Raw genomic sequence first — 19324 nt, forward strand, 5'->3', positions numbered from 1 at the left:
CCATACTGGTCTGCACTGCATGGCTCCCAGTTTCCCAACCTGGGCTCCGTGACCTTAATGTTCAGCCCCTTGGAGCAGAGGTCGCCTCCAGGTGGGAACATGCTGCCCTGGGATCTCCTGCCTCCCAGCCCCATCTTGACCTGGCCTTTGTGGCTCCTCGTTTCTCCATCTGGCTCTGGGATGAAGTTTTGCACACACATCCCCGACCCCACGACTCGCCCCGGTTCTATGAGGAGAGCAACACTGAGACATGCCCATGTTGGCCCCTATGTCTCTTCGGCTTCACCGTGTCCTTATCCCCCTCCCCCCATCTCAGCTCCACCATTGGCCATGGGGCTCCCACTTCTGCCCATCCCTCTGTCCCTGGCAGCTTAGAGTATTGCCCAGGGTACTCTAGCAAGTAGCTGATTCATGCTCTGCCCATACCCAGGGCACTGGGGTACGGGGAAGGGCTCGGGCCCAGGGGGCAGTGGCTTGGAGGTGGGCCATGCCAGCTAGGGCCTTGTACTCTGCAGTAATTGGGTGTGGGTTGGGGCAGAAGCAGGCTATGGAAAGATCCTTTCCTCTTCACAATGAATCACAACCACAACCCCATTGGCTCTCGGAGCTGCCACACCTCTCTACCTCTGCACCAGGATCCCAGCCTTCATTCCAGGGGCAGATCAGGAGCTCGCAGCCTCCCCCCGTCCCCAACACCTTCCATGCACTGTCAGAACTGACCTGCAAGATTGATTTAGCTGATCAACCGGCTTAGGGCTTCACGAGTCCAGGCTGCCACTTGCTGGAGGGAATCGGAGCTGCACCATTAGAAGAGGACTATTATTCTAATTCCCCAGCCTCCGGAGCCAGCCATGCCGCGGGGCCAGATCAGAACCAGTGCCCCCTACAGGGGAAACGCTCGGTGTCCCATTCTCCAGCCTCCTGAGCCAGCCAATCCCCCTGCCCTAGAGCCAGATGAGAGCTGAATCCCCTTAGAGGGAAAATTCCTCATATCCCCTCCTCAATCTCTTGGTAATAGCAGTGTCTTGCAAATATCAGCTGGGGTATATTAATGCCCACTAATAACACGGACCATCTCCCTGTATCTCTTTCCCACCCACCCCACTCTGTGCTGGACAGAAGCCAATCCCTTTGGTTGGCGTTAGCCACATTACATTGGATTCCCAATTGCAGCAAATTCATCCAGCTATTTAGCTCCCGTGTCTTGCCATGCCTTGCAACTGCCCAGCCTAGAGCTCCCCGTCGTGTTCCCAAGTGTGTATTGCAGCCACTCATTTCTACTCTACATCTCGGTCCAGCCCACTGAGGTTAGAAGAATCACAAGTCTTCCTGCTTAGAAATTTGCTTGCACAAATGTTTATTGAAGCAAGGAGATACATTTACAAAGATCCAGAGAGCCTGGAATCCTACCAGAAGCAAATCATTTTGTGGTGGAGATGCAAAGCTGCCCGGCATTTTAACAGGCTGGAGAGATTGAACTTACAGTCAGTAGGATTCAGAGTTAACAACCCTCATTACCAGTTAACAGCACCATGGATCTAGGCTCTCACAGATGCAGATAGGGGTGAGCCAGGAAGATGCTTTAATCCCAGAAGTAGGGGGAATTTTCCCTTTCCAGGGTGACCCCAATGCTGTGCCATCTCCCTGAGCCTGCTGATAGCCTGAACCAATAGGCCTGTGGCATGTCCTTGTGGGTGTTCACTCTGAATCCTACCAATGGCAAGTGATGTCGCATCATCTCTGCTGATCATCTGAGCATGGAACATCCAGCTAGATGGTAGGTGGGACCTGCACATTCAGGATGAGATAGTTAACCCCAAAGGTACTGGATAATTGTGGAAAGCCACAGAAATGACAGCTAGGGAACAGCCCTCTAATGAATCCTCCCTCCAGGAGCCCGTCCCATCCACTGGTGCTTAGAACTTTGCCCATCGCTGGAGTCTCTTCGGGTTTCTGCAGAGGGTTAATCCCTGATGCCACAATAGGACGGGACTGAGCTTTGCTCCTGATGATCTCTTTTCAGCTGGATACACTAGACAGGCAATGACAGTGGGTGGATGGATACGTGGGGTGCTGGATTAGTTGCACTACCTGCAATATTGGTTGACTGGATGAACTTGACATTCATGGGTTGGTTGGTTGCACTGGCTACACATGTTGGTTGGACGGAGATAAGATATTAGTTGCGTGGCTACACCGGATGCACTAGGTACATACACTGGTTGGTTGCCTGGATGGATACATTAGGTGCATTGGATACACTGCTTGGCAGGATACGCTAAATACATTTGTTGGTTGGTTGGTCGGTTACAGTGGACATCCGAAACACATTCATTTGTTCGTTGGCCGGCGGGCTGGCTTTTTACATTGGATGCTCTAGATAAATTCAATGGCTGTTTGGATGCACTGGATACATTCATTGGTTGGTTTGTTGCATATGTTGGATGCATGAGATATATGCACTGGTTGGTTGGAGGGATGGATATGGTGGATGCGCGTCACACATTCTTTGAGAGGTTGGTTGGATAAATTGGATAAACTACATCCAATTGGTGGTTTACTGGTTGAATACCTTGGATAAAGTAAGTGCAACAATTGGTTGGTCGGTTGGCTGGCAGTTGGCTGGATGCGGGGGGCAGATAGGTTGGATGCGGTAGGTGAACGCCTTGGTTTGTTGGTGAGATGGGCACATTGGATGGCTGGAATCATTGGACAGGCTGGTGTGAGGGATCTGGAATGGGCGGTTCATGCTGGGATATTTTCCCAGAGGGAGTTGTGAGGACATCGGGCCACAGGAGCAGACCGTCTCTTCTGGGTATAGGAAAGACCACTACCTGAGCAGGAGTAACAGCATGAAGCTCAGTAGCGTTAGCAGAGCGGGAGCTAGCAAATGCTCTGGGGGATAAGGAGTGCTATTGACCAGAAGGCCTCCACCTCCTTCCCCTTGGCTGTGCTCAGCTAGGGTGGCTGGGAGACATAGTCGAAGCAGCTCCGGCCCCCGAGGTGGGGCCCACAGCGCAGGCTGTACTGGAACCAGATGCGGCCATGGTTCAGGTAGCAATCCTTCTGGTGGGGCCCCCCAGCCTCCAGCGGGATGTCGCAGCTTCCCAGCAGGTCATCGTCCCACTTGAAGTCCTCGTCCCAGACCTCTATGCGGATCTTGCTGGCGCTGGTGATGCGGACGGTACCGAAGTCTAAGTGGACGTTCCAGACGGGATTGTTGTTGTTCCAGATGGTGCGGGTCTGGATTTCCCTTCTCTCAAAGAAGACCTTGACGAAGGCATCCGTAGCAGTAATGTAATCCCCCCACAGGCCGCTGGCCCGCTTCACTGTCACCGTGAGCTTCCCCAGGCCGCGCTCCCGCGAGCAGCACATGGTGTTGGTCATGGTATCCCCGGGGCAGAGGCAGGAGCAGGGGTCATGGGCGCTGCGTTGAGTCCCCGAGGGGCAGCTTCAGGTGCAATTGCTCCACAGGGCCCTCTCACGGATGTACTCACTCACTGCCCGCCTCAGCGCCTCCCGCTTGGGGTCATCCTGCTCCAGCAGGATGTGCATGGGGTGCAGCGAATAGGACACCAGGCTGGGGCTGGCTTTGAGGCTCTCTATCCAGGTGGAGAAGACCTTGGCATCACTCCCGAAGAGCACATCAGTCGTGCTCTCTCCTCCCTCCACCTCCACGTGGCGCTCCCGATACGTCTCGTGGAAGCTCCCCTGGATCTTCCCCTTCTTCTTCTCCTCCTCGCACTTGCTGTGCCCACCCTTGACTGAGCCCATTCCGATACTCTTGGCTGCCTCCATGCTCAAGCAGTCCTTGATCTCGTCGACAGTCAAGCTGCTCATTGACGCTTTGCAGACCCGCACGGCAGTCACGTCCCGTGCCCGGCCCCCCAGCTGCAGCTGGGAGAGGTAGTGGGTGCCGTAGTTGCTGATTAGCTGCTGGTACTCCAGCTTGGATTTGCTGTCGTATTGCTCCGGGAGGTTCTCCAACACCAGAGTGAAATGGCTGGTGAGCGGTGGCGTCTCGCTGACCCGGAACCTGGTCAGGGAGACAAGGGGAGGAGTGTGCTCAGCCCAATGAGTCAGCTGAGATCATTAGCTGTGTAGCCTAAGGCCCCAGCCAACCCAGAAGAAAGGGTCTAAGCAGGTGGTTCCTATTCAATGCAACCACCCAGTCTGTTGAACTTCACAACCTTGCTGGGGATACCGCCAGCTCCTTGATAGTTCTGGCCACAGCAGGTGGCCGGGGTGTCCTGACATACAGGACAGGAAAATCCCCCACAGCTGGCCCGTCCCAGATGTGAGCTGGTGCCCCCTAGAGGGGAAAGGCCTCTCTTCCCTCTTCCCCGCTCCCTTGAAACAAGCTAGTCTCCTGTCCTGGGGCTGGATGGGAACCAGGGCCCACTAGAGGGGAAAGGCCCCATGTCCCATTCCCTGTTTCCCTAAAACAAGCTAGTCTCCTGCCCTGGGGCTGGATGGGAACCAGGGCCCACTAGAGGGGAAAGGCCCTGTGTCACCTTGTGGTGTTGCTGTGATCCCAACTCCAGATGAGCCCTCCTGACTGAGGCTGGCTCTCACCTGTAATAGCCGCAGGAGACCTCATGGCTCATGAAGCTGTATTTGTCCTTCTGCGTGTGGTCTAGCAGGAAACTGGCCAGTTTGGAATGCGATCCGGCCAGCGCCACCTGGACATTAACCTTGGGCTTCACCGGCACGTCCAGCCCCACCTTCCAGTCGTTCTGCACCGGGGACGCCGCGGACTCCATCATGCCCATCGCCGACTGCGGCACCGAGCTGCTCAGGCTGTGTTGGCATGAGACGTGGACCCTCCAGTCCACCACAGCCAGCGGCAGCCTCTGCCACTGCCCTCCCTGCAGTTGGTTCCGGCACAGGGTGCAGGTGCCGTCTGGATTCTGCCAGTCACTGCTGTCCACCAGATCGGCCCCCTTCCTGGCCATCGTGGTCACATCGATGCCCATTCCTACCAAGCTGTGCCCGGGAACGAAGGCCGTGTGCTTCTTGCATTCATTGAGCGTCCCTGTCTGACAATGGGAGGAGGCCCCAGGGAAGATGAAGAGGAAGAGGGGGATGAAGGCACCAAATCTGGGCATGGCTGATGTGATGGGATCCCCCACCAAGGAGAGGCAATCAGCCTCTGAACAGCCTAGAGGAACAGACACACAGAGGTCCAGAATTAGTGACAATCCAGTGGCAGGCAGTTCCATTGGTTAACTCTGTTGTAGCAACAGAGACATCCACTTACCATCCATGACATCTACCATGTTCTATAGCACACCCATGAAAACTGTGGGCTCTAGAAACTCTGGTGTCAATACATAAATGACCTGATGCCTCATTTGCATGTTTGACTATAGATTACCTAATTTGCATCAATTCCCTCCCATCCCTATTTCCCAGATGTTGCAATACCAACACTAACTATGAGGAGGAGGTAGAGTTTCACGTACCCACTCGACAGCTTGCTATATAATCATGGGTCATTGCAGTTCTTCAATGGGGCCATTAAAGGACGGTGCAATGTGGACAGATTCTGTTGGTTATAATTAGTGAGCCGAGGTAGTGGCTGGGTCTGGCCACTAGTATGCAGTGCAAAGCCACATACAACCCGTGGCTACGAGTGGTGGCTTTTCTAGCCAGCAAGAGCAGGGGGACCTTGGGCCACGCTAGGCCTGACTGGCGTTGCTGTGGAAACTGCTGGGGCCCCCTTGTGGCCATGCCCAGTGGTGGATTTGGTTATGTTGAACCACTGATGGGGGGTCATTTTATGGGGTTTCTCTCTGGCACTGCCACCTTTACACTGTGGCTGTTGGTCAAAGAGAGCAGGAAATTCTGGTGCCCCAGAGGAGACTCTGGGCCCATCTAGCCCAGTATCCTGCCCCCTCCCTTTTGCCCTGGATCAGGCCCATTGGCCCATCAAGCCCGCTATCCTGCCCCCTCCTTGCCACCCGAGAACAGACCCATGGGCCCATCTACTCTGGTATCCTGTCCCCTTCCTTCTGCCCCAGATGCTTTGAGCACCTCACACTTCTCTTTGCGTCCCTCCCCTTCCTAACCACAAGGGATGCTGTGTTAAAGGTCAATTTGAATTGTTTTCAGCTTGGGTTGGAACTGTACAGCAATGCTGGCTGTGGGGCAGGAAAGGGTAACAGCTCTGCATCCTGTCAGGGTAGCGGGGTCGGACTGGGAGGGGACAGTAAATGGTTGAACTCACCCCAGCAGAACCAGGCAGGAAAAACCCATTTGAATATGGACTGCTTGGTTCTGGCCAGCCCCCTGCAATCCGAGCCTTGGGGTTTCCTCCCCCCCACAACTCTCTTGGTGCTCCTCAGTCCAGATCTGCTGCCCCCTACTGCTTCGTTGCCAATAGAAAATCAAACAGCCTGAAATTGCAAGATGCCCCTTATATGAAGGGTATCAACTAGGTCAATTAATGATCAAAAGCTGAGTGGCAACATGGGCTATTGGCTGGGGCACTGGATTGAGCGTCAGGACTCCTGGGTTCTATTTTCGCTCTGGTGGGGGAGTGGGGTGAAGTGGGTTAGAGCAGAAGAGACTGGGAACCACGATCTTGGTTGAGGTCTTTACAGAACCCGGTGTGACAGGGTTCCCAATCTCAATGCTGGGGAGGGTCTGTGCAGAGCCCAGCTTTAGCCGGAGGGGTCATCTCAGTTGGGATGGGTCTGTGCAGCACCCAGAGTGATGGGGTCCTCAATCTCGGCCGGGGTTTGTGCAGCACCTGGCGCGATGGGGTCCCTGGTCTTGGTCAAGGTTTGTGCAGTGCCCAGTGCGAGGGGGTTTCTGATCTCGGCCGGGGTCTGTGCAGGACCCGTCAAGATGGGGTTCCTGATCTGGGTCAGGGTCTGTGCAGGACTCGTCGCGATGGGGTTCCTGATCTCGGCCGGGGTCTGTGCAATGCCCAGCGCGAAGGGGTCTCTGATCTCGGTCAGGGTCTTTGCAGGGCCTGGCACAATGGAGTTCCCGATCTCAGCCATGATCTGTGCAGATCCACCCATCGCTCACCTGTCTCAGGAGCCAAGCTGAGGTATATTTAGGATCCGGGGCCCGTCGGCAGCCAGGGCTGGGATGTGTCTCTCCTGGGAGAGACGCGCTTTGAAGGTGGATGAAGGCAGCACACAAGGTCTCCTGTGTTCTCAGTGTCTCAGACGTCATCACGCTCCCCCCAATGCTGAGTTCCTGCCCCCCTTCACACCCCCAGCCACAGCCAGCTGGGAAGGAAGCTGTGGCCACCAATTTTTCCACCCCTGTGGTGGATGAAACGCCCCTCCCGTGACTCTCGTCCCAGGGTATGAGGAGCTAGAGAGGCTGCAAAGGAAACCACAGTGAGCCAAAGCCTGCACTGAGTCACTGGGGCCATTGCGTACCCGAGGAGAATGCCCCCTGCTAAGCCCCCTGCCAGCAGCACAGGGCCCCCTAACGCCACACTGGGGCATTGGGGCCAGCACTGCCTGCCAGGGGAGAGCGCCCCCTGCTGAGCCCCCCAACCTGCAGCATAGCGCCCCCTAGTTCCACACTGGGGCAGCACCTAGCGCCTCAGGGACCCCACAGTAAATACAGAGCCACCCCACTGTTGCCAATGGAATCGGGCCAGGATTCTGATCCCTGGGTAAATCTGGAGCAAGCCCAATGCCCTGGCCCTGTGGGGCAGGCTGGGGTGGAGGTGGGGAAATTGGGCATTGAGAGAGGGATGACGACCCTGGGCTGCTGTAGAATAGGTTAGAGGTTTCCTTCTGTCTCTCTGTTCTCCCAAGTTTTGTTCTATCCACACTTTCATTTCCTGGGACTTCAACCCCAGGGACCCACAGCCCGCACAGGAGACCCTGGATTCCCCCCATCAGGGGATTCTGCTCACTCCTTCACCCCACTGCTGGGAGATCCCTGTCCCCCTGTCCCCCCCAATATCTTTCCAGGGGTCACGCCCAATCCTTGCACCCCTCATTATTCTGCCGGGGTCACCCCCACTTTCTGCATCCCCATATCTTCTACCAGGGGTCTCCCTCACTCCATCCCAGCATGCCCCCCATCCGCTTTTGACTCCTTCTCCCCCATGGAGATACAAGCTGGGGGTGGGGGGGTGACACTCTCTACCTCAATCATGCAATTGAGCTGGGTGTCTCCCTGCCTGTTGTTGGCAGAGTGACCTCAGCGCCTGGAGGGGTTGGCTGCTTGTCACTGGCAAAGCATTGTAAGTGACAGCCCACGTTGGAGAGTTGGGGAGGGGGGAAGGGTCTGGACGCAGGGTCCCACCCTGCCTGGGAGCACAGAGCCGTACTCCCAGGGCTGGGGAGGGGCCCCAGGGATGAGACAGCCACACCCTTCAAGGGACGGCGAGGGGATTGGAAGTGCAGAGATAGGTCCCAGGAGGGAAGGAGCCTCTGGCAAGAGCCCCAGAAAGGGCGAGGAGCACCAGGGCATGAGAATGGTGATCCCACGAGGGTATCACACAGCCACACTTCTTCAGTAAGGGGATGCGGCATGGGACCCTACAGCCATATCTCATATGGTTCAGGAAGGGGAGCCTCTTAGGTAGGCAGCTGGTGGGGGTGGGGGGGTGAGGGTGGGTCTGCCCATTTCAGGGAAAGGCCCACCCCAGGTCCAGCCTCCAGCACAGGACTCCTGGGTTCCGGCCCCTGCTTTGAGAGTGGACTGGGGTCTAGTAGGCTAGAGTAAGGGGGCTGGGAGCCAGGACTCCTGGGTTCTATCCAGTCTCTGGGAGGGGAGGAATCACACAAGCCCCCAGGCGACAAAAAGAGGTGTTGCTTTCATATTCCTTACACAGCATCAGCGCGAGGCTGGTTTACAAAGAAGCTTTGGGCGGGGGTTACCATGAGTTTCCCTTAACTGTTAAGTTTGAAACCCTCAGCCGGACAATCCCTTCCAGCCCCGCTGCACCCCCACACCACTGCACTGCAGGGAATCAATGAATTGGTTTGAGCATTGGCCTGCTATCATCTCATCCAACCTCCTGCTCGCAGCAGGACCAATCCCCAGTGTTTGCCCCAGATCCCGAAATGGCCCCCTCAAGGATTGAACTCACAACCCTGGGTTTAGCAGGCCAATGCTCAAACCACTGAGCTATCCCTGCCCCGTGTGGAGGGGTGAAGAGCAGGTCCAGATGGTAAGTGGGGGTGCTGGAGGTGGGAGCAGATGGGCCGGGGGAGGGCCCCACACCACTCCCCCTGCTCCCCACAACAACTGTCGCTACCACCACCCAGGAGCAAAGAGGAAAGTCACTCAGTTCAGCAACGAAGCCCCTCCACAGTGTCCAGCACCCGTCTGTGCGCTCCCCCAACAGGGTCCTCCTCCTGAATGGTAACAGCAGCCGGCTCAAGGGACCAGCAGCAAGCAACCCGCAGCCAGCCACGCAATACCCCAGAGATGGAGGTGGGGTCAGCCGCTGGCCCCCGGAGGGCAGGCCGGCAGGGCCACCCTGAGCAGCAACAGCAGCCGGAGCCGGGGAGACCTCCAGCCAGCGGAACAGCCAGAGGGAACTCGCCCGCCACTAGCGTGAGGCCTTCTTGACATCCCGGGAGGCGGGCGGGCTCTTGCCCTTTTTCTTCCCCTGCCCCTTTTGACCAGCCAAGGAGGCTCCTTGGAAACTGGAGGGGACCGTGGCCATGGCAGCTGCAGAGTCCGGACCCATGTCCAGCGGCGCCCGATGAGGGGCGGAGGCAGAGGGGCTGGTGGTGGTGGTGAAGAAGAGATTAGCCATAGGGAGAGATGGGGGATTTGGCAGGGGTGGGACCACAGGGTCAAGGTGAGGGGCCCCACCCACAGTTTCCCCCAGTATTTTGGCACGAGGCAGGAGACAGAAGGGATGGTTAGGGGAGAGGGAAAAGGCGAATCACTTGTCCCAGCTAGGATGCAGGCAGGGGAGGGGAAGGATACCAAGAGGGTGGGGCGTGGGAAGATCTCTCGAGGCAGGGGGGCGGGGAGTGATCAGCAGCATGGGATAGGGAGACTGTCTCCTCCGGCTGCACTGGGGAGAGAGAGACTACAATATCAATGGGGGGAGAGTGAACAGTGTGTGTGGGGTGTCCTAAATATAAAGGGAAGGATAAACCCCTTTAAAATCCCTCCTGGCCAGAGGAAAAATCCTCTCACCTGGAAAGGGTTAAGAAGCTAAAGGTAACCTCGCTGGCACCTGACCAGAATGACCAATGAGGAGACAAGATACTTTCAAAAGCTGGGAGGAGGGAAAGAAACAAAGGGTCTGTGTCTGTCTGTGTGTTGCTTTTGCCGGGGATAGAATGGAGTCTGAGAACTTTTAGTAAGTAATCTAGCTAGATATGCATTAAATTATGATTTCTTGAAATGGCTGAGAAAAGAACTGTGCTGAATAGATTGACTATTCCTGTCTGTGTGTCTTTTTTGTAACTTAAGGTTTTGCCTAGAGGGATTCGCTATATTATGAATCTAATTGCCCTGTAAGGTATCTACCATCCTGATTTTACAGAGGTGATTCCTTTACTTCTATTAAAAGTCTCCTTGTAAGAAAACTCAATGCTTTTTCATTGTTCTAAGATCCAAGGGTTTGGGTCTGTGGTCACCTATGCAAATTGGTGAGGGTTTTTACCAAACCTTTCCCAGGAAGTGGGGTGCAAGGGTTGGGAGGATTTTGGGGGGAAAGACGTGTCCAAACTCTGTTTTTTCAGGAAGCCAGATAAAGTTTGGTGTTGGCAGTGGAAGTCCAGGTGCAAAAGGTTACAATAGTTTGTACCTTGGGGAAGTTTTAACCTAAGCTGGTAAAAGTAAGCTGAGGAGGTTTTCATGCAGGTCCCCACATCTGCACCCTAGAGTTCAGAGTGGGGAAGGAACCTTGACAACAGTGGACTTTGGGAGACGCCAATCCACATCTGAGCTTTCCTTGGGAACGTTCAAACTAACATGTAAACAATGGTGTCGGCCTGCAAAAAGCTGAATCATTCATGGACATGTGATTTGTCCATGTGGCTACAAACTCCATCTTGTTGCTGTGATTTTGTACAGGAGAACAAGGGGTTTCTGGCCACAAGAGGAAGAATATAAAAGGCCCTGGAAACCCCTCCATTTTGTCTTCAGATGGCTCAAGAGATGGCCTCTCCACCCACAAGAGATGCCTGAAAGAGACTGAAACAAAGGCCCAGATGAGAGTCATGGGGCCAGATCAGAACCAGCGCCCCAAAAGCGGAAGGGCCTCGTATCCCATTCCCCAGCCCCCTGAGATAGCCAATCCCCCTGCTCTAGGGCCAGATCAGAGCTGAATCCCCTTAGAAGGAAAATTCCTCATATCCCTTGGCAATAGCAGTGTCTTGCAAATATCAGCTGGGGGATATTAATACCCCCTAACAACACGGCCCATCTCCCTGTAGGTCTTTCCCACTGTGACGTTCACCTCTGGTGTTATCTGGACTGGTGATCTCCAAGGTCACGCCAATGCTTGATTCTGGGAGCCAGCCCGACCCTGCTCTGCTGTGAGAACCCCCACTCCTGGGCTGTTCACGCACAACCTCTGGCATTCAAGCTGCTCCTTGGATTATGCAACCGAATGACACGAGCCAATATCTCCGGTCCCAGACACTACCCTGGGAACCTCCGTCTGGCAGTGTCCAGTTATGCCCGCTGGATGCTGCAAGCGTATATAAGTTCGTCAATTTAACAATAAAATTGATATGTAGCAGGCTTGTTATCGCAAGGGGAGTCTCTGACACGCTTCAAACCAAACGCACTGCATCAGGTAGAATACACAAACAGATATATTACTATAAAGATAAATTTTAACTGATTATCAGTCAAAGTACAAAAAGTTAGTATCGGTCAAATGAAATAAAAGCAAAACACATTCTAAGCTGACCTTAACGTTTCAATGCCCTTACAAACTTAGGGCCTGGCTACGCTTGCCGATGTAGAGTGCTGTGAGTTAAATCCACCTTCTCAGAGCGCAGTCAGGAAAGCCCTGCAGTCTGTCCACAGGGACAGCGCACTGGCGTGGCCACATTTGCAGCACTTGCAGCGGCATTGGGAGCGATGCATTGTGGGCAGCTATCCCAACATGCAAGTGGCTGCAATGTACTTTTCAAATGGGGTGGGGTGGGGTGGGGTGTGACAGGGAGTGTGTTGTGTGTATGTGGGGGGAGAGAGAGTGGGTTTTCAGGGTTCTGAGAGTGTGTCTGCATGCTGTCTTGTAAGTTCAGACCCCCATTCCCCCCCGTCTCTCTCTCACTCACTCAAAGCAAACAGTAAATGTTTACTTTTTCTCCGGCTTCTCCTAAACGGAGCTTTCAAAGGGCATTTCCGCATTCCTGCAGCCGACTTCACAACAATGAGAAGAGTGGCCACTTGGCTTAAGGGGATTATGGGATGTTTCCGGAGGCTGACAAGAGCTCAGTAATGGAACACCTCATTCACACTGGTGCCGTGGTGCTCCAGGGGGGGTGCAGCAAACGCTATTCCACTCGCCGAGGTGGAGTACCAGCAGTGCTGTAGCCGTGGAGTCAGAGCGCTCTGCGTGCCTTGTCCGTGTGGACGGGGAGTAAGCTAGTGCGCCCGGGGCTCCTTTATTGCGCTGTAACTCACAAGTGTAGCCAAGCCCTTAGATGCTACTTACCACAGGCTGGTTGCTTGGCAGCCAAACTCTCCCCTTTGATCAGCGCTTCATTCGCTTGGTGTACTGTCCGTAGATGTTGGTGGAAAAGAGAGAGAGAGCATGGCAAATGGCAGAGTTAACCACACCCATCATCAGTGAGGTGCACCGTGGAGTTATGTACCAGGCTTGTTATCGCAAGGGAAACTGCATGGCAGTTTTCCAGGCTGGAGATGTTTAACTTGCAGTCAGTAGGGTTCAGAGTTAACCACACCCATCATCAGTGAGGTGCACTGTGGACTTATTGATTAGGCTCTCAACAGAGGCAGGTAGAAGTGAGACAGGAAGAACCTTGAATCCCCGAATTAGGGAGAATTTGCTCTTCCCAAATGTGACCCCAGTGCAGTGCCATCTCCCTGAGCCTGCTGACAGCCTCAGTCAATAGCCCTGTGGCATGTTCTCCTGGGTACTAACTCTGAAGCTTCCTGACGGTGAGTGATACGTCATCATCTGTGACGACCACCTGAGCAGAGAACATCCAGCTGGTTGGTGGGTGGGACCTGTGAATTTATAATGATATAACTAACCCCAAAGCAGCTGGGTAATTGTGGAAAGCAACAGAAACAACATTTAGGGAACAGCCCCCTAATGAATCCTCCCCCTGGAACCCCGGCTCATCTGCTGGGTCTTTTGAACCATGTCCACCCTGGAATATCTTCAGGTTTCTACAGAGGGTTGATCACTGAAGCCGCAATAGGACAGGGCTAAGCTCTGGACCTTATCCCTTCTTGCAGAGAACATCGGTTTTCCAGTGGATACACTAGACAGATAAATACCGTTGGTGGCTGGAGACATGGGGCGGTGGATTGGTTGCCCGGCCTGCACATCTTGGTCGACTGGTTGGTTGGACGTACTTGGGACATTCATTGGTTGGTTGGTTGCACCGGCTACACATATTGGTTGGTTGGTTGGATGTACTTAAGACCTTAGTTGGTTGCTTGGTTAGTTATATTGGATGCACTAGATCAGTAGTTCTCAACCCGCAGCTGCTCGTGCCCCAGTCAGCACACAGCTGAAGCTCGTGTCACATCTGAGGGACATACAGATAGTATATATGCACTATGGATGTGGCCAGAATAACACATAGAGAGCCGCATATGCAACCCACAATGCAACCTCCCCTGCATATGTAACCCAAAATGGTAAATAGGTTGAGAACAGGTATGCAGTAGGTAGATACATTAGTTTGTTGATTGGAGGGATCCATTGGATGGTTGGAATCATTGGACAGGCTGGTCTGATGGATTTGAAATGGACGGTTCTTGATGGGATGTTTTCCCAGAGGGAGCTGTGAAGATAACGGACCCACAGGAGCAGACGTCTCTTATGGGCATAGGAGACCCTGATTCCCGAGCAGGAGGGTCAGCATGAAGCCGCCCAGCATCAGCAGAGCGGGATCTAGCAAATGGTTGGACAGGGAGTGCTATTGACCAATGCACACCCATGCCCCTCTCCGATCCCCTATCTAAGGGGCTCACCAGAAGGCCTCCACCTCATTCCCCTTGGCTGTTCCCAGCTGGGGTGGCTGGGAGACATAATCAGAGCAGCTCGGCCCCCCGAGGTGGGGCCCACAGCGCAGGCTGTACTGGAACCAGATGCGGCCATGGTTCAGGTAGCAATCCTTCTGGTGGGGCCCCCCAGCCTCCAGCGGGATGTCGCAGCTTCCCAGCAGGTCATCGTCCCACTTGTTGTCCTCGTCCCAGACCTGGACTCGGATCTTGCTGGCGCTGGTGATGCGGACGGTACCGAAGTCCAAGTGGACGTTCCAGACGGGATTGTTGTTGTTCCAGATGGTGCCAGTCCGCATCTCCCTTCTCTCAGAGAAGACCTTGACGAAGGCATCCGTAGCAGTAAAGTAGTCCCCCCACAGGCCGCTGGCCGTCTTCACTGTGACCATAAGCTTCCCCAGGGTGTGCTCCCGCGAGCAGCACGTCGTGTTGGTCATGGTATCCCCAGGGCACACGCAGGAGCAGGGGTCATGGGCGCTGCGTTGAGTCCCGGGGGGGCAGCTTCGGGTGCAATTCCTCCACAGGGCCCTCTCACGGATGTACTCACTCACCGCCCGCCTCAGCGCCTCCCGCTTGGGGTCGTCCTGCTCCAGTAGGATGTGGTGATTTGCAGCGAATAGGACACCAGGTCAGGGCTGTCTTTGAGGCTCTCCTTCCAGGCCGAGAAGACCTTGGCATCACTCCTGGAGAAGAGCACATCACTTGTGCTCTCTCCTTCCTCCACCTCCACCTGGCGCTCCCGATACGTCTCGTGGAAGCTCCCCTGGACCTTCCCCTTCTTCTCCTCCTCGCACTTGCTGTACCCACTCTTGATCGAGCCCATTCCGATACTCACGGCTGCCTGCATGCTCAAGCAGTCCTTGATCTCGTCGTCAGTCAAGCTGCTCCTTGACGCTTCGCAGACCCGCACAGCTGTCACGTACTGCACCCGGCCCCCAAGCTGCAGCTGGGACAGGTAGTGGGTGCCATAGTTGCTGATTAGCTGCCGGTACTCCAGCTTGGATTTGCTGTCCTACTGCTCCGGGAGGTTCTCCAGCGCCAGAGTGAAATGGCTGGTGAGCGGGGGCATCTCGCTGACCCGGAACCTGGTCAGGGACACAAGAGGTCGATTGTGCACCTGGTGAGTCAGCTGAGGTTATTAGCTGCCAGTCCTAAGGCTCCAGCCAACCCAGAAGAAAGGGTCTAAGCAGGTGGCTCCTACTCAAAACAACCACCCATTGTGCTGAACCTCACAAGCTTGCTGGGGATACTGCCGGCTGCTTGATTGTTCTGACAGACTGCCCCCACTCTGGTCATAGCAGGTCACCGGGCTGTCCTGACATGCATGAGAAGAAAATCCCCATAACTGTCCAGTCCCACGTGGGAGCCAGTGCCCCCGAGAGGGGAAAAGTCCTGTGTAGCATTCCCTGCCTTCCTAGCTAACCAGTCCCCTGGCCTGGGGCCAGATCGGAGATTGTGCCCGCTAGAGGGGAAAGCTCCTGTGTCCCATTCCCCATTATCCTGAATCAGTCCCCCATCCTGGTGCTAGATTGAAGCCAGTGTTCCCTAGAGAGGAAAGGTTCTATGTCACATTCTCTGCCCCCCTGAGCCAGCCCTCCTAGGCCTGGATCTGAGCTGGTGTCCCATTGAGGGGAAAGACCCCGTATCACTGTGCGGTGTTGCTGTGATCCCAATTTGAGGTGAGCCCTCCCGACCCAGGCTGCCTCTCACCTGTAAGAGCCACAGGAGACCTCGTGGCTCATGAAGCCGTATTTGTCCATTTGCACGTGGTCTACCATGAAACTGGCCAGTTTGGAGTGCGATCCAGCCAGGGCCACCTGCACATTAACCTTGGGCTTCACAGCACGTCCAGCCCCACCTTCCAGTCATTCTGCACCGTGGACGCCGCCGAATCCATCATGCCCATCGCCGACTGCTGCACCGAGCTGCTCAGCTTCCGGCAGCACGAGACACGGACCCTCCAGTCCTCCACGGCCAGTGGCAGCCTCTGCCACTGCCCTCCTTGAAGTCGGTTCCGGCACAGGGTGCAGGTGCTGTCCTGGCGTTGCCAGAGGCTGCTGTCTACCAGGTAGGCCCCCTTTCTGGCCATCGTTGTCACATCGATGCCCTCCCCAGTCAGGCTGTGCCCGGGCACAAAGGCTGTGTTTTTCTTGCATTCACTGACTGTGCCTGTGTGACAATGGGAGGAGGCCCCAAGGAAGACGAAGAGGAGGAGGGGGATGAAGGCACCAAATCTGGGCATGGCTGATGTGATGGGTTCCCCCACCAAGGAGAGGCCGTCAGCCTCTGAACAGCCTAGAGGAACAGACACACAGAGGTCCAGAATTAGTGACAATCCAGTGGCAGGCAGTTCTGTAAGTTATCTCTGTTGTAGAGACAGAGACATCCACCTACCACCGACGATATCAGCCATGTTTTATTGCACACCTACGAAAACTCTGGGCTCCAGGAGGCATTACACAAATGACGTGATGCCTCATTTGCATGTTTGACTACAGATTACCTAACTGGCATCAATTCCCTCCCCTCCCTATTTCCCAGATGTTGTAATACCAACACTAACTATGAGGAGGAGGTAGAGTTTCACGTACCCACTCGACAGCTTGCTATATAATCATGGGTCATTGCAGTTCTTCAATGGGGCCATTAAAGGATGGTGCAATGTGGACAGAGTCTGTGGCTTATAATTAGTGAGCTGAGGTAGTGGCTGGGTCTGGCCACTAGTGGGCAGTGCAAAGCCACACACAACCCGTGGCTACGAGTGGTGGCTTTTCTAGCCAGCAAGAGCAGGGGGACCTTGGGCCACGCTAGGCCTGACTGGCGTTGCTGTGGAAACTGCTGGGGCCCCCTTGTGGCCATGCCCAGTGGTGGATTTGGTTATGTTGAACCCCTGATGGGGGGTCATTTTATGGGGCTTCTCTCTGGCGCTGCCACCTTTACACTGCGGCTGTTGGTCAAAGAGAGCAGGAAATTCTGGTGCCCCAGAGGAGACTCTGGGCCCATCTAGCCTAGTATCCTGCCCCCTCCCTTTTGCCCTGGATCAGGCCCATGGGCCCATCAAGCCCGCTATCCTGCCCCCTCCTTGCCACCCGAGAACAGACCCATGGGCCCATCTACTCTGGTATCCTGTCCCCTTCCTTCTGCCCCAGATGCTTTGAGCACCTCACACTTCTCTTTGCGTCCCTCCCCCTCCTAACCACAAGGGATGCTGTGTTAAAGGTCAATTTGAATTGTTTTCAACTTGGGTTGGAACTGTACAGCAATGCTGGCTGTGGGGCAGGAAAGGGTAACAGCTCTGCATCCTGTCAGGGTAGCAGGCTCGGACTGGGAGGGGACAGTAAATATTTGAACTCACCCCAGCAGAACCAGGCAGGAAAAACGCGTTTGAGTATGGACTGCTTGGTTCTGGCCAGCCCCCTGCAATCCGCGCCTTGGTATTCCCTCGCCCCTGCACTCTTTCGGTGCTCCTCAGTCCAGATCTGCTGCCCCCCACTGCTTCGTTGCCAATAGAAAATCAAACAGCCTGAAATTGCAAGATGCCCCGATATGAAAGGTGTCAACTATGTAAATTGATGATCAAAAGCTGAGTTGCAATGTGGTCTAGTGGCTGGGGCACTGGATTGAGAGTCAGGACTCCTCGGTTCTATTGTCACTCTGGCAGGGGCGTGGGGTGAAGTGAGTTAGAGGATGTGGGGTGGAGGAAGAGTCAGGACTCCTGGGTTCTATTTTCGCACTGGGAGAGGAGTGAGGTGAAGTGGATTAGAGGATGGGGGGTGGAGGTGGAGTCAGGACTCCTGGGTTCTATTGTCGTACTGGAAGGGGAGTAGGATCGAGTGGGTTATAGCAGGAGGGACTGGGGACCATGATCTTGGTTGAGTTCTATGTAGCACCTGGTGTGACAGAGCCCCCAATCTCAGTCGGGGGGGGGGTCTGTGCATTGCCCAGCATTAGGGGGCCCAGATCTCAGTTGGGATGGGTCTGTGAAGCACCCAGAGTGATGGGGTCTTCAATCTTGGCTGGGGTTTGTGCAGTGCCCGGCGCGATGGGGTCCCTGATCTCGGTCGGGGTCTGCTCAGGGCCTGGGGCAATGGGGTTCCCAATCTTGGCTGGGATCTGTGCAGTGCCTGGGGAGATGGGGCTCCTGATTTTGGCCGTGCAGTGCCCGACACAATGGGGTCCCTCATTTTAGTCTGGTCTGTGCAGGGCCTGGTGCAGTGGGGTTCCTGATCTCAGCTGAGGTCTGAGCAGACCCACCCATCACTCATCTGTCTCAGAATTTGAGCTGAGGTATATTTCGGCTCTGGGGCCTGTCGGCAGCCAGGGTTGGTCTGTTTCTCTGCTGGGAGAGACGCGCTTTGAAGGTGGATGAAGGCACCATAAAAGGTCTCTTGTGTTCTCGGTGTCTCAACCATCCTCACACTCCCCCCAGCACTGAGCTTCTGCCCCCCTTTACACCCCCAGCCACAGCTAGCTGGGAAGGAAGCTGTGGCCAGCAATTGTTCCACCCACGTAGTGAATCAAATGCATGTACCGTGGGTCTTGACCCACGGTATGAGGAGCTAGAGAGGCTGAAAAGGAATCCACAGTGAGACAAATCCTGCAACGAGTCATTGGGTCCACTGCATGCCCAGGAAGAGCACCCCCTGCTGAGCCCCCCAACCTGCAGCATAGCGCCTCCTAGTGCCGCACTGGGGCCAGCACCTAGCGCCTCAGGGACCCCACTGTAAATACAGAGCCACCCCACCGATGCCAATGGAATCAGGCCAGGATTCTGATCCCTGGGTAAATCCAGAGGAAGCCCAATACCCTGGCCCTGTGGGGCAGAGCTGGGGAAATTGGGCACTGAGGGGCGGGGGATGACCCTGGGCTGCTATAGAGCAGGTCTGAGGTTTCTTTCTCTGTCTCTGTTCTCCGTGTTTTGTTCTCTCCACCTTTTCATGCCCTGGGACTCCAACCCCAGGGTCCCACAGCTCCCATATTCCCCCATCAGGGGATTCTGCTCACTCCTTCACCCCCTGCTGGTAGGACCCCTATCCTTCTGCATCCCCATTATCTTGCCAGGGGTCACCCCACTTTCTGCATCCCCACATATTCTACCAGGGGTCTCCCTCACTCCATCTCAGCATGCCCCCCATCCACTTTTGTCTCCTCCCCCCCC

General features: G+C 55.2%; 2 pseudogenes; both read right to left on the minus strand.

The window, feature by feature from the left end:
* Nucleotides 1–2883: 2883 nt before the first annotated feature.
* Nucleotides 2884–5108, minus strand: LOC141988940 (perforin-1-like; annotated as a pseudogene).
* A 9024-nt stretch (nt 5109–14132) lies between these two features.
* Nucleotides 14133–18631, minus strand: LOC141989830 (perforin-1-like; annotated as a pseudogene).
* Nucleotides 18632–19324: the final 693 nt, after the last annotated feature.

Source organism: Natator depressus, chromosome 6, assembly GCF_965152275.1.
Source record: "Natator depressus isolate rNatDep1 chromosome 6, rNatDep2.hap1, whole genome shotgun sequence".
In the NCBI taxonomy this organism is placed as follows: domain Eukaryota; kingdom Metazoa; phylum Chordata; order Testudines; family Cheloniidae; genus Natator; species Natator depressus.